Consider the following 12,574-nt stretch of genomic DNA (forward strand, 5'->3'; position numbering starts at 1 on the left):
AGAGAGAGAGAGAGAGAGAGAGAGAGAGAGAGAGAGAGAGAGAGAGAAAATTTAAGTAAATAAATAATCCTCAAATATATAAAACAAACACGATTTTTAACGTTATGTAGATGTAAAGACCTCTCTTATTTACTTATTGTAGCTTCTCAGGTTCACTGCAGAAGATTATACAGAAAAAACAGAGGTTGTATCAAAAAGGAAAATAACCCCAGTGTATCGCATTGTGTCCTGGAAATGCGACAAAAGCTGCAAACAGTGCGTTGCTTCCAAAAGGTGGGCATTGACCAAATACATTTAAAAAAAAATTCTTAATTTCTTATCTTGGGACTCCACAAGAAAGCCAAAAGAAGGGTGTGTGTGTGTGTGTGTGTGTGTGTGTGTGTGTGTGTGTGTGTGTGTGTGTGTGTGTGTCCAGCGAGGGTCAGAATATGGATTATTTGAACGAAATAGTCGTCGAAAACAGCCCCTTCCAACTACCCCTTACCCCAACCTCCTCCCTCCCCCAGCTTGGGGTCTGAATTAATGTGCTTCTATTTTTGGTTCTCCCGTGTTTCCAGGGGAAACCTAATGACGCAATGACGTCAATGCAGGTCACCAGCAAGAAGCAGACTGGAGGAATTGAGTGGCTTCCATTAGAGGTTTTGCAGCATTTTCCGGAGAGGAGGGAGGAGGACCAAAATGGATTAAGATTAAGAAAAGCACAGAAATAAAAATAAATGTAGAGCGAAAATGAATGGGAGGCAATGCGACTGACGTCTGGCGAGAGAAATGACGGAGGGAGGGCGAGAGGGGGGTGGAGGGAGGAGGAGAAGGAGGAAGGATGGAGGGAGGGGGGGGGGCTACTGCTGCATATCAATGGGTGCCGTTCAAATTCCCAGGGATTATTGGAGGGAAAAAAGAAGGGGGGCGGGAGGGCGAGAGAAAAATGATGCACGCTTCCTCGGATCGGTGATGACTGGGTGAGCCCATTCTATTTTTATTATATTTTATTATATCCTCTTTGCTTATTGTTGAAGTAAGTAAAACAACAACCTGCCGTTCTGTTTTCGTGGTTATCGACTGTGTTGCTGTGTACAGAGCCATTGAGAAATTTACACCACCACCACCCCCTCCCTAGAGTTTGATGGTGAAGCGTGAGTGGCCGGTGCTTCCTCCGGAGGGGAGACGTGTTGATGTGTGATGATAGGAGCGAGAGGTGGGGGGTTGGCTTGGGGGGTGGTGGAAAAGATATTAAACTAAAAGTGTCTTCGTGTTGACTTCCACCGAGTTGATTGCAATTCTTTATCATTAACCGCAACGGTGGACGTGCTCTGTCTACAGTCCTGCTATTCCGATGCAACAGCAATTCTGCACATATTCACCGCTGACAGAGAGCGTGCACCGGGAGGAAATACATTTTACTATCTATAATTACAATTCCGACGACTGGCCGTAATCTTTCAAACACTGGAAACACCATTAAAAGGATCAATGCGATACTTGCAAGCGGTCTAATTGCAATGCCAGTCACCCAACATCTTGCATCAGTTTTGGAGAGTGAATGTAAACGATTCCGGCGAATTTCATTAAGATCGAGCCATCTATAGAAATTGAGCTGGCTGATCGTCGTTTACCAAGAGGCTACTTTTCATAGCCGCGCGCGTGTGTGTGTAGGTGGGGGGAAGGGGGGCAGTCGTGCGCGTGGAACCTAGAATAAGTAACGTTACTTCTTTTTTTGGCTCGGAATAGCAAAGATTCCCTTTCCGCCGATGCACGCGCTCGCGCACGCATACAAATATTGCCCACTTTGCCGGCTTTCAAATGCGTTATGGCAACAAGTGCCAGTTCATGCACGATCAGTTCGTCCCGCAGATTACAAATCGACATGTTGGCTCTTGTTTGCCTGCCTTTTTAAATTTCTTTTTCTTTTCTTCTTTCTTTCTTTTTTCTTTCTCTCTTTCTTTTTCTTTTTCTTTTTTTTTTATAGTTTTGATCCTTGGTGTGTGGGGGTTTTTTTCAGCCTCGTTTTTAACCAACTCCACTTTCCAGTCTTTCCACAAATTGAGCTCCGGTGCAGGGCGTTCACCACGCGGGGAAGAGCTGGTTTCAGCACCATGGATAGATCACTTGTACATTTCAGGACCACGGAGAGCGCTCTTCTTTCACCCATCGTTTTTAGGCGCTGTGGGGTTTTGTTGTTGTTTCTGTGAACACTGGACTAGTCATTCTTTGCTGTAAAGGTCGGCTTGCCTCTGCAACTTTTGTTAAGAAGGAGATCCTAAAGTGGCTGAGGGCCTGCGCAACCGACACTACGAAAATGAGATGAATGGAGCCCAGTGAAGCCATCATCGTTGCATTCATTAAGTAAGTAAACGATCAGAACCCCCTATCTTCCATCGCTTTCAATCGTATATGAGATTAGTTGGGAGAAAGTAAGATATATTTAGAGAAGAGCAGAAACTGTGACACTCCCCCCCCCCCCCCTCACATATGACGCATGTGGTGAGGTAAGTGTGGCAGATGCCTACGTGTGCAGATGGTCCAGTGTGCTGGTCCCTATCCGCCCTGGGCTTGATGTAACACCCATAGGCAAAGGCCCTGTCGTCCAGATGTGGTCGTGTGCTGTTCGTGCCTTCTCAGTACACACCACAAAAGTCGTTTTTAAAGCACCCCCACCCCCTTTTTTATGAACTTGTTCTTTACTGGAGCGTGAAATTTTATGGTCTATGGAGTTAGACTCATAGTTTAGCTTGTGTGGACTGTCTCACTAGACTTTCTCTTTGTTTTTTCTAGATTTGAGGTGGATCTTTATTTCAGATCATTTTTTCATGCTGCACATCCAAGAATATTTCCTGTACCGATCATTGCATGCACATCTTCAAAATATTTCCCATAGTCTTTGATGAATATGCATTATTATGACTATTATTATTACTACTACTATTATTATCATCATCATCATCATCATTATTATTATTATTATTATTATTATTATTATTATTATTATTATTATTATTACTCTTATTGTTGTTGCTACATTCATGAAACTGGCAATGCTGTCTGCATGATTTGAGCTGTGTGAATTGTTCATATTGTGTTTATATTATTTCTTACTTTTTTAAACTAAAGTCTCACTGTGTTTATAGGTAATGAAACTGACTACAGCATGAAGCTTTTTTTTCAAGACTAGTGTTAAACAAAAACGGTGTGAAACAGCATTTCATTGTATTTTGTTGTTAGTAAATGTTGAAAACCAGAGGATCAAACCAAACGTTGACCAAGAGACTGTATATAAAAAGTTTATGCGATTAGCCCTGTTGCACCACGTTATCTGTAGCCTTCAGCAGGAGCAGTTATGAGTTTCAGCAGGTGGTGGCTATGCAGGTAGTTGTTTAGTTTCAAAAAGGGTGTGGCATATTTAAATCAGCTACCTGTGTACCTGAATACCACTGTACAAAAAAATGCAGCTAAATTATTACTTTTACCACTGTCGCCTTCACATAGTAAGGCATACTGATATAATATGGTGGCTGCTGTATTATATTTCATATAGGTTTTTTATATCTCTGAGGTTTATTTGTCTAATTTAGCCTTTTAGAGCTTTTTGATAGTTTGTTAAGGTAGTTTGGTCTGAGAGGTTTGACACATTTGCAGCTGATTGAAGCTGAATCAGAGATTTATTAGTGATGGTCATTTTTCTGTGAGTCACATGGGATAGAAAAGAGCTATTATTGTTTCTGCGTGTGACAGAAATGTAATGTTAAACAATAAACTTTTCTCAAAACTAGACTGTAGTCGTTATGATCAGGCTACATAACAATGTTCACTTCAGACATTCTCTTAGTGGGCGGCTATATAAACGCTGACCTTTGTTTTGAGAAACCAAACTCAAAAGAAAGCGATGTTCACTGAACTTTTTGCTCTAAATATAAGGAAAACGTGAATGTTTTCATTTCCTGGAAAGGCATGTGCAGGATTATCGAAAGCTGAAGATCTTGAATGTGGAGATAGTGGGATTAGTTTGAGGAAAAAGAGATCCCATTGTTCCCTGAAGGACGGGACTATGTAAGCTCACTAGTGTCCAGCTGAGATTAGTCAAAAGTTATGTGGCGCTGAAGGCCAACAATGAAGACTTGACTTATCAGGTGAAAGAACCAAGCAAATATGCCGACCCGTGTCCTTTTTGGCCAGAGGGCTAAAGAATTAGTGGAGTACAAGATGGTTGCACACCAGTTTCATCATCACTAAGCGGTGACAATGTTGCTCTTTGAAAATGCACCAAGAACATCAAAGACCACGCCAGGTCCACAATTACAGTTCCTGTCCGTTGCGACATCTGTGTGAATGACAACCTAATTTTCAGCCACTGGGGTGCCACGTTGCCCTGCTTGCACTGAAGTGAAGGGGTGGTGTCAAAAGCTCATTTAATTTTTCGTCTCTTGCAGTGCCATCAGGAATTCTCAACTTAAAGTTTGCATAATATTGAACCTTTCTCCATCTGTCATCTCCATCTGAGGAAAAATTACAGCTACTTCTTTTTGATCTTTTGCTGATAGAATAAGGGAGAGACTGTGTGTTATTAGAAGAAGATCAACCCTTGTGATCAACCCTTTTGTTTCATTCCTAAAGCCATATAAAGCTTCTGGTTGTACATAAATACATACATATAGTTTTAACGTATCTATCTATCTATCTATCTATCTATCTATCTATCTATCTATCTATCTATCTATCTATCTATCTATCTATTGAGGAGGATATATATAGAACTAGGGATGCAACGATACCAATTTTTTCAAACCGATACGATACCGATACTTGGATCTGAGTACTTGCCGGTACAGAGTACAAAAACCGATACTTCTACTACCCACACACACACGCACACACACACACGCAATGAATTGGAAGACAGGTTTTATTTTATTCTCTGCCGATAATAAATAATATCTTAGTAAAAATGACCACAAAAATATTTCAAGTGAAAAATAAGCACTTCTGTTAAATTATTGCAGTCTCCACATTGTAATTTAACAAAATATCACTGAACTATTGGCACTGTCTCGAGCTTTCGGAATAATAAATAAACACTTCTGTTTGGAATAAACTAAATACAAATTAGGTTTGAGAATAAAATAAACGTTTAAATTGTTGCAGAGTGTCCATATTGTAAACAAACAAACAAAATAACGAAAGTATTTGGCATTGACGAACGAACTCCCCATCTGTCTGTGGATCATCAGTCCACTGTGCCGTTAAATCAAAGACTGACATCGCGCACACACTGCTTGTCTTTACCTCTTTAGAAAGTTTTGGCACCATTATCTCCCTGATGTGTGGGCGGCTGGGAATTTCATATCGCAGCTCGAGTATGCTGAGAAGAATCCTATGTTTTCCACGACTGGCATTGGCTGGTCATCCAGAGCGATAAAATGAGTCAGAGCCTCTGTTATTTTAACTGCCCGTGGATTTTCTCTTGACATTTTTCATCGCTTTTCCAAAACCTGAGTTAAAGTTGGCTGTTCCGGTCCACACTGCTGACATTTTGTTTAGCCTAGCTACAGCAGCCTCCAGTTTCTCTTTTTTTATCTGGAGCTGCCAGTCTGACTCGTCTAACCCTGTGCCTGTTTAGCGCGGGATGTCCCCCTAGTGGCCAATCTAAAAAACTACAACAAAAATGACAAGTCACCCTCTGATTAATGAAATAAGTTAGTATCGGTTCATGGTATCGGTTAACTTTTACGGGTATGAGTACACACACATTTTACAGTATCGGTATCGGTGCATCCCTATATAGAACTTGTATTTTTATTTTTACCAGAGCGCCTTGGTCCCCTGGTTTATGTTAAAATTAAAAAAAAGATAGCTACTTAATTTTCTTTAAATTAAACTCTATTAAACTCTAAACCTGGCAGTATAAAATTTCCACAGTGGAAATCCATAACCTTTGCATGCTTAGGATTCTGCATCTATCAAGATCTCCAGCTACCTATTTAAAAAGAAATCATACATTAAATATCCAGTTATACACTGAATCTTACCCTCTTAAATGTAGTCATGTTAGTGTTGGTTGTACACTGTGTTGCTACCAAAGCAGAAGAGATTAGATTAAGAACTGACCAATAGGCAAATTCAGCTAGTAGTTTAACATTTGATCAAGCTGATACAGAAATGTAGAGCTAGACTAGAATGGCTTATTTCAGCTCTATCTCCCTGTATGCTTTACTAATGTGGAAGACATCGACTCTACATTTTGTCATATTCTTTGTCATTTTCCATCATTCAGGGCTTTTTACTTCAACCACCTTTAAAAACACGAACACATGTTTTATAAATTCACGACATCCAAACCATTTCTTCGTCAGTCTGCATTTTGACCAAGACTTGTTAAACAGAGAGCGTGCGAGCAGTGGTCTTCCCGACCATGATGACTGAAACTGCTAACTGCTGTTTGCTTATCCACACCGTGGAGTGTTAAAGTCAATTCTGAAATGCAAGTCTAAAATCAACAATTCACAGTTTATTGTTAGTGGACACAAACCCACAGTTGTTCTGCTTTCTGCACAATATTCCAAGACAATTAAAAGAACAATTAGAAAGATTTTTTGGTTACTATGCAGAAACTGCACTTTTTGAGGGAGATGTGTCTTCTCTCATATTTGGGTTTTTATGTCTTTCTCTAGGTGCTGTGGACATTCTCATAGGGAACAAAGGATCAAAACTGTCCTTTGTGGGTCTTTTTGCGGTCTGGGCTTGCTGTTCCTAAGGCAGTAGCCAGGAAGCCCTTACCCCAAAAAGTATCTGCACTGGATTCTGGCATCTGAAGCAGAAATCGCCCTTTTTTCTTTCTGATAAATTATTGCATATCTTCCCTGTGAGTTTTGAAATGAGGACACTGTATATTGATTGCATTGAGTTGCTTTAAGAACCTAAGCAAGGTGTGGCTTTTGATTGGTTCGAAACAGAAGAACTTACCTTTTTAAATTGGAAGAATTTTAGAAGCTTAATGCAGGATGTGGCACAACACATGTCTGCAACCTGAGAAAAATCAGATCGGAAAGAATCTTATTACAGTAAGAAACAGCAAGAAAGAGACACCAGCTTTATTCATCAGTCTGGTAAAGCTCCACTTTCCAAAGTGAGCTTTAATATCAAATTTCTTTCTGGGAAAAATCTTATAGTGTGCCAGTTTAGACACACCAGGCAGTGTAATCCACGTAGCAACTTGTCTTACTTTGTCAGATTTGACAAAAAAAACCAAAAAATTCCCACTTAGATCTGTCATATCTCATTAATGTGGAACACTTTTGCTTTTTCTTTGTCATGCAATCCAAAAATGCATTATTTCTTTTACATATGTTGGCACTTATATATGTTACTAGAAGAATCTTACAACAGATGCTGTCTTCATACATTCCTATGTAGACTGTGTTGTACACGTTCAATGATTTTTTATCGTCTCTGCCCAGTCAGTTGTTTATGAAAGTGCATAGAGAAATACAACATGATTGGGTAAGGCATTTATGACTGTCTGATCCTTTGTACACTTTCAGTGTATTCCAAGTGCATCTATGCCTTCCTCATATTTTCATGCTACCGTACAGTGGTGTACTATCGTAGAAGGAACTAATAGGATGGCATTTTCTCATTGAGACATACATTTTAAAATGTAACCCCAGAAACTGCATTAACAGGATGTAAATAGTGACTAAATAAGCTAAGAGGAAATTGTTGTGTAGCTCCAAGGCTTTGACGTTCTATGTGTTACATAAACATGATTATTTATCCTGCCAATGCCACAAGCCTTCACAATGTACTTTTTATACATCAAAACCCGAGGCACTTTCTGTGCACTTCACTGGCCATGTGACTTCATCGCTTGGGGAGCGTTTTTATGCCTGCATATAGCACACGAGGGTGCACGAGGCATTCTTTACGGTATCATGAGCAATTACAATTAGGAGCACATGTTAAATGATGTTATGCTGATGAGCTTGTCCCTTATGGTTATGACAGTGATCAACTTTTTGCACCCTTCTACTCCTTTGACACTTTTCTATTTCTTTTCCTTTCAAAACCTCTAGAAGCTTCCTTGTAGTAACGTGAATGTTCCCTGTTAAATGTTGTGCCTTGTTAAATATAGCTGAAATAAAATTTTGATGGAGTATTGTGTTGTGTTTTTGTCAATCCAGTGTCCAAACTGTAAGCATTGCGTAGTTTTGATTAGTTATTTCAGCAACATATTCATATGTGCAGGATATTAAACTACACTTGTTTCTCTGTTGGTGATTGATGAATGAATGGGTTGTGATTTCTAACTCTTGTTTCACAAGGTGTATCAGTGGCGTTTAAGAATCCAGCTCCTAAAAATATCAAGAATTTAATTTTATTTCTATTTTTAAGCCTGAAAGAACAACGCCAGCAAATTCCAGATGAAGTCATCCACTCGTCCTGCCTTGTGGGTTGTTACAGTATCAAAAAGACTAATAGGAGTGACGTGCTTTTGCACAAGGGCCTCTGCAACTACTAAATGACCAAACAAGTCTCTGACTGACCTTCTGATTGGAGCTAGAGATTCACAGTTAAATTTGTGTGTCACGCATAGCCTTGGGAAATAGAGCAGTGCCTCATCCATGATAGGGAAGTAGGTTGGTGGATGCACTTTGGCTCCTTTCAGTTGTAATGGAGTAAATTGAATTGGTAACCACAGGCAAGAGATGGTAGATAGGGATTTATTTATTTATTTATTTATTGTCTGGTATTACACATTTTTCTTTATATCAGTAGCTTTGGATAATCATATACAGAAGAAAATGCCTGGAAAGTAAATGTGTGGCATTATTCTTGTCTTTACAATAGTGAACCATAAAGTAATTTTACTCTTGCCTTCAATAAAGACTAAAAGTCACATGTAAAGATTTAAATTTCAATACATTAGACACTGAAATTAGTTCCTAAACTTGCACAATTACAAAAAGATGTTAACACAGATGTTTAGAAAAAGAAACGAGTGCCATAGAAAAGTTAACCTGGTGACACATGAACTCTGGTTTGGGATAAAATGTATCCTATGTAGCTGGGATTAGTTGGACCTGATAAGTATAAAAAGTGAGATTTATCTAGGAATAGTAAATTGCTAGGTTGTTACATAGTTGCTATGTTTTTTTGTTTAAAATGTATATCCTCTTGCAGAGATAATTGATTTATTTTATAGCATAACATAAGAATAGTGTGCATAAAAGGTAAAAAATCCCAATAGCAGGTTAAAGTGAAATACATTCAAACTAACTACAGTAAATACCTGGAAAACACCACACAGTTGTTTGAAATGTAGTTTATTGTAATTCACAAATAAGACCCTTTAAAAATTCAAGGACTTAAATGCTGCGATGTTGTGTTTCATAGAAGATTTAAAGCTCGAAAGAAAATTCATAACAGGGGAAGAATTTTACACTGTGCCGAGAGTCAAAACAAACGGGGAAACCGCTCATCTCTGGGTGAGTATAGCCATCCAGAGGATGGATTGAGAACTGCAAGACATGGATCTCTGTTACAAAGACTAACGGAAGAATTTTAAAAAGCACAGAATAATTCTTAACAGTAAAGTTTCTTCCTGAAATGTTTTCACAGGGATTAAGGGTTGATAGAAACCTTACTCAGTATGTCCAAATGCATACTGGCAGTCTCCTCCCTATGAGGTATTCAACACAAGATTACGGTAAAAGGCTGTAAATGTGAACACTTTCATGCCTTGTTTAATTTACCAAAACATACTTTCAAAGATCATGTCTGTGTTTTTATTCTCAATCTTGCCAAGTACTATTCATTTATTGTGAGTTGGCTCAGCAGAAAAGAAATCCATGTATTTGTGCTGCTGGCAGGAGTGGAAAAATTATTGTTATTCCAACCTCTGGAAATGACGCAAAAGAAAGAATCATGCACATCTGTTAGTTGTCTTTAGCAGTTTAATCATTATCTTTCTGTAGTTTAGGATTTCTGAAATCAGAACACACAAATGTAGTTACATGAAATGTAATTAAAATGTGCATACTGTCACGGTGATGGGCGGACTCAGGCACAGACTTTATTAATCACTCCGGTGCGCTATGTACACGTGAAGGGGGGGACACCAGGGTCCCGGGGATCAATAGGCCGGGGAAACACACTTTTTCACACTGGCTCCGCTCCTTGTCCAAACACTCCTCACACGAGCAACCCACTCACACTCACGGGGTCCAGGAGTCGAAACGGGCGGGTCCAGATAAATCTACAAACATAGACGAGGGTAAGTAGGCGGCAAGCACGGGAACAACTGATTCACAATGAAGCCAGGCAATACTGACGAGGGTTACTCAATATTCCAGCGACCAATAGCTCAGAGCCCCAGCCTTAAGAAGAGGCGAACTGCAATTCACTCGAGATCAGCTGCAGGTGCGTGGGTCAAGGGCAGGAGCCCAATCAGAGCTCCACCCAGGCAGACAGGTAGGAGAGAGAGAAAAACAACAAACACTTGTGGCCACACTGGGCTGGCCAGGGAGGCACAGGGACCATGACACATACCACAGGTAGAGTTAGGAAGAAATGTATGCATAGAGTACACAGGTGTGATCTTATTTTCAGACAAGAAAATTACACGCCAGTGGATCACAACTTTGTAACTTTGGTATACTATCTGAAACTGAGAGCTACATATTATCAAGGTACGAAAATACGAGATATTTCTTTTGTTCTAAATGGGAGAACAAAATTAAAAAATATTTACATATACAGTTTTCTTTCAGGTCTTAAAAGTAGGTAAATACAACCTCAGATGAACAACATCACATCGTGTATTACTCTGTCATAATGTAGTCAACAAAAACGTATCTAAGAATGAAGAATGCAGAAATGTGTGAAAAACTAAAGGGATTGCATGATACAATAGGAAGTAGAGGCACCCTGAACAACAATAACTTGAAGTAATGACTTCATCAGTAGCTCACATCATTGTGGAGCAATTTTGTCCCACTCTTCTTTACTATGTTGCTTCCATTCATTGAGGTTTGCAGTCATTCATTTATTCTTTCATTCAATCTGGTTAAGATTTGGACTTTGACTGGGCCATTGAGACATCTTAAATATTGTCTTTTTCACTTATTCTTTTGTATGATTTGCTGTTTTGAAATCAGTGTCCTTATGATGACCCGTGCTGTGTTCGATTTTCTGCAAATGTGGTGTGGTGTGTACTGGCCAAATATCTCCACTTTGGTCTCATCAGTCCAAAGGACATTGCTCCATAAGTCCTGTGGTTTGGTCGAAGGCAGCTTTGCAAACTTAACCTGTGCTGCCATATTTTTTTTAAAGGAGAGGGTTCTCTTCTGGCAACGCTTCCAAACCTTCTAATGTTATTGTCATGAACTTTAACATTAACATGCTAACAGAGGCCTGTAGGGTCTATGATTTAGCTCTTGGGTTTTTTGCAGTTTTTCTGAGCATTGGACAAGCTGACCTTGAGTCAAGGCCGAATTTGCAGGGATTTCTACTCCTGGGCAGATTGCCAACTGTCTTGAATGTGTTCCACTCATGAATATTCTTTCTTACTGTAGCAACAATTGCTTCTCTAAGATCTTTACTGGTGTCTTTCCTCATTGGCATTGTGCTACCATACACCTGAATGCTACTGACCAAGCTAGCAAAACTTGTGCTTTTATAGAGCACAATCTGAGATTGTATTTCACTAATTACATGACCTTCTAAGGACTAGGTTATCTTTATTATGTCCTAACACATAAAACATTACAATTGAAAGTGGGGGTACTTTCTCATGACTCTATACTTCAGAGAAATATTCAAATTTAAATGACAAGGCCAATTTTTCCTACTGATCTTTGATCATTTATTTTTATCTATTAATAGAGGTAAAGTTAAGTGAAGCTTTAGCTTTTTAAAACAAATTGAAGTTAATTTTAGTATGTTGCAGGAACTCATACTAAAGGAGGCTTTAGTAACCACAGCAGTTGCACTGTACTCATGTGATGATGTTTAGTATGCTAATATGCTAACATGTGATGATGTTTAGCATGCTAACATTGACTACTACATGGTGTTGGAACCAACACAAAGCATAGCTGAGGCTGATGGAACTAACATTTGCTTTCCAACTGCAAGACTTGGAAGTCGAGGCGCAAAACTCAAAAACAGCTTTATTGTAAGCCCTAACAAAACACAAAACAATAATACTTGATTAAAAACACAAAACACGGAGAGACACAACTAAGAGGGACAACACAGCAAAGAACAAATGGAGAGTAAGACTATATGTAAACACCAGGTAATTAGGGAGATGGGAAACAGCGGGGAACATAGATGAACGGAATGCCAACCGTCCCTTAAAATACGGAATCGAAAGTACACGTCCCGTATTGAGCTAATAAGGGACGCACTTTGTCCCGTAATACAGTGAGAATCAAAAGTAGTCTATAACTTTTAATGGAATTAACGCTTTGTTTGAAAACATAATTCCCAGCCCCTCTCCTGCTTTGTGACCAATGAGCTGACACCACACTTATGACAAGTATGACAATTCAGATTACCGCTCGTCTCATTGGTCGAGGAA

The 12,574-nt window shown here is 39.3% G+C and overlaps 1 long non-coding RNA gene across 1 annotated transcript in view; it reads right to left on the reverse strand.

Annotated features, from left to right (window-relative positions):
• Positions 1–6,799: 6,799 nt before the first annotated feature.
• Positions 6,800–12,574, reverse strand: part of LOC102193372 (uncharacterized) — a 10,422-nt gene continuing 4,647 nt past the window's right edge. Inside the window, exon 3 of the long non-coding RNA XR_311738.1 lies at positions 6,800–7,017. This is a non-coding gene — a long non-coding RNA (uncharacterized LOC102193372). The remainder of the gene's footprint in view (positions 7,018–12,574) is intronic.

The sequence above is a fragment of the Pundamilia nyererei genome, unplaced genomic scaffold (assembly GCF_000239375.1).
Source record: "Pundamilia nyererei isolate P.nyererei 1_Seehausen unplaced genomic scaffold, PunNye1.0 scaffold00052, whole genome shotgun sequence".
Lineage (NCBI taxonomy): Eukaryota > Metazoa > Chordata > Actinopteri > Cichliformes > Cichlidae > Pundamilia > Pundamilia nyererei.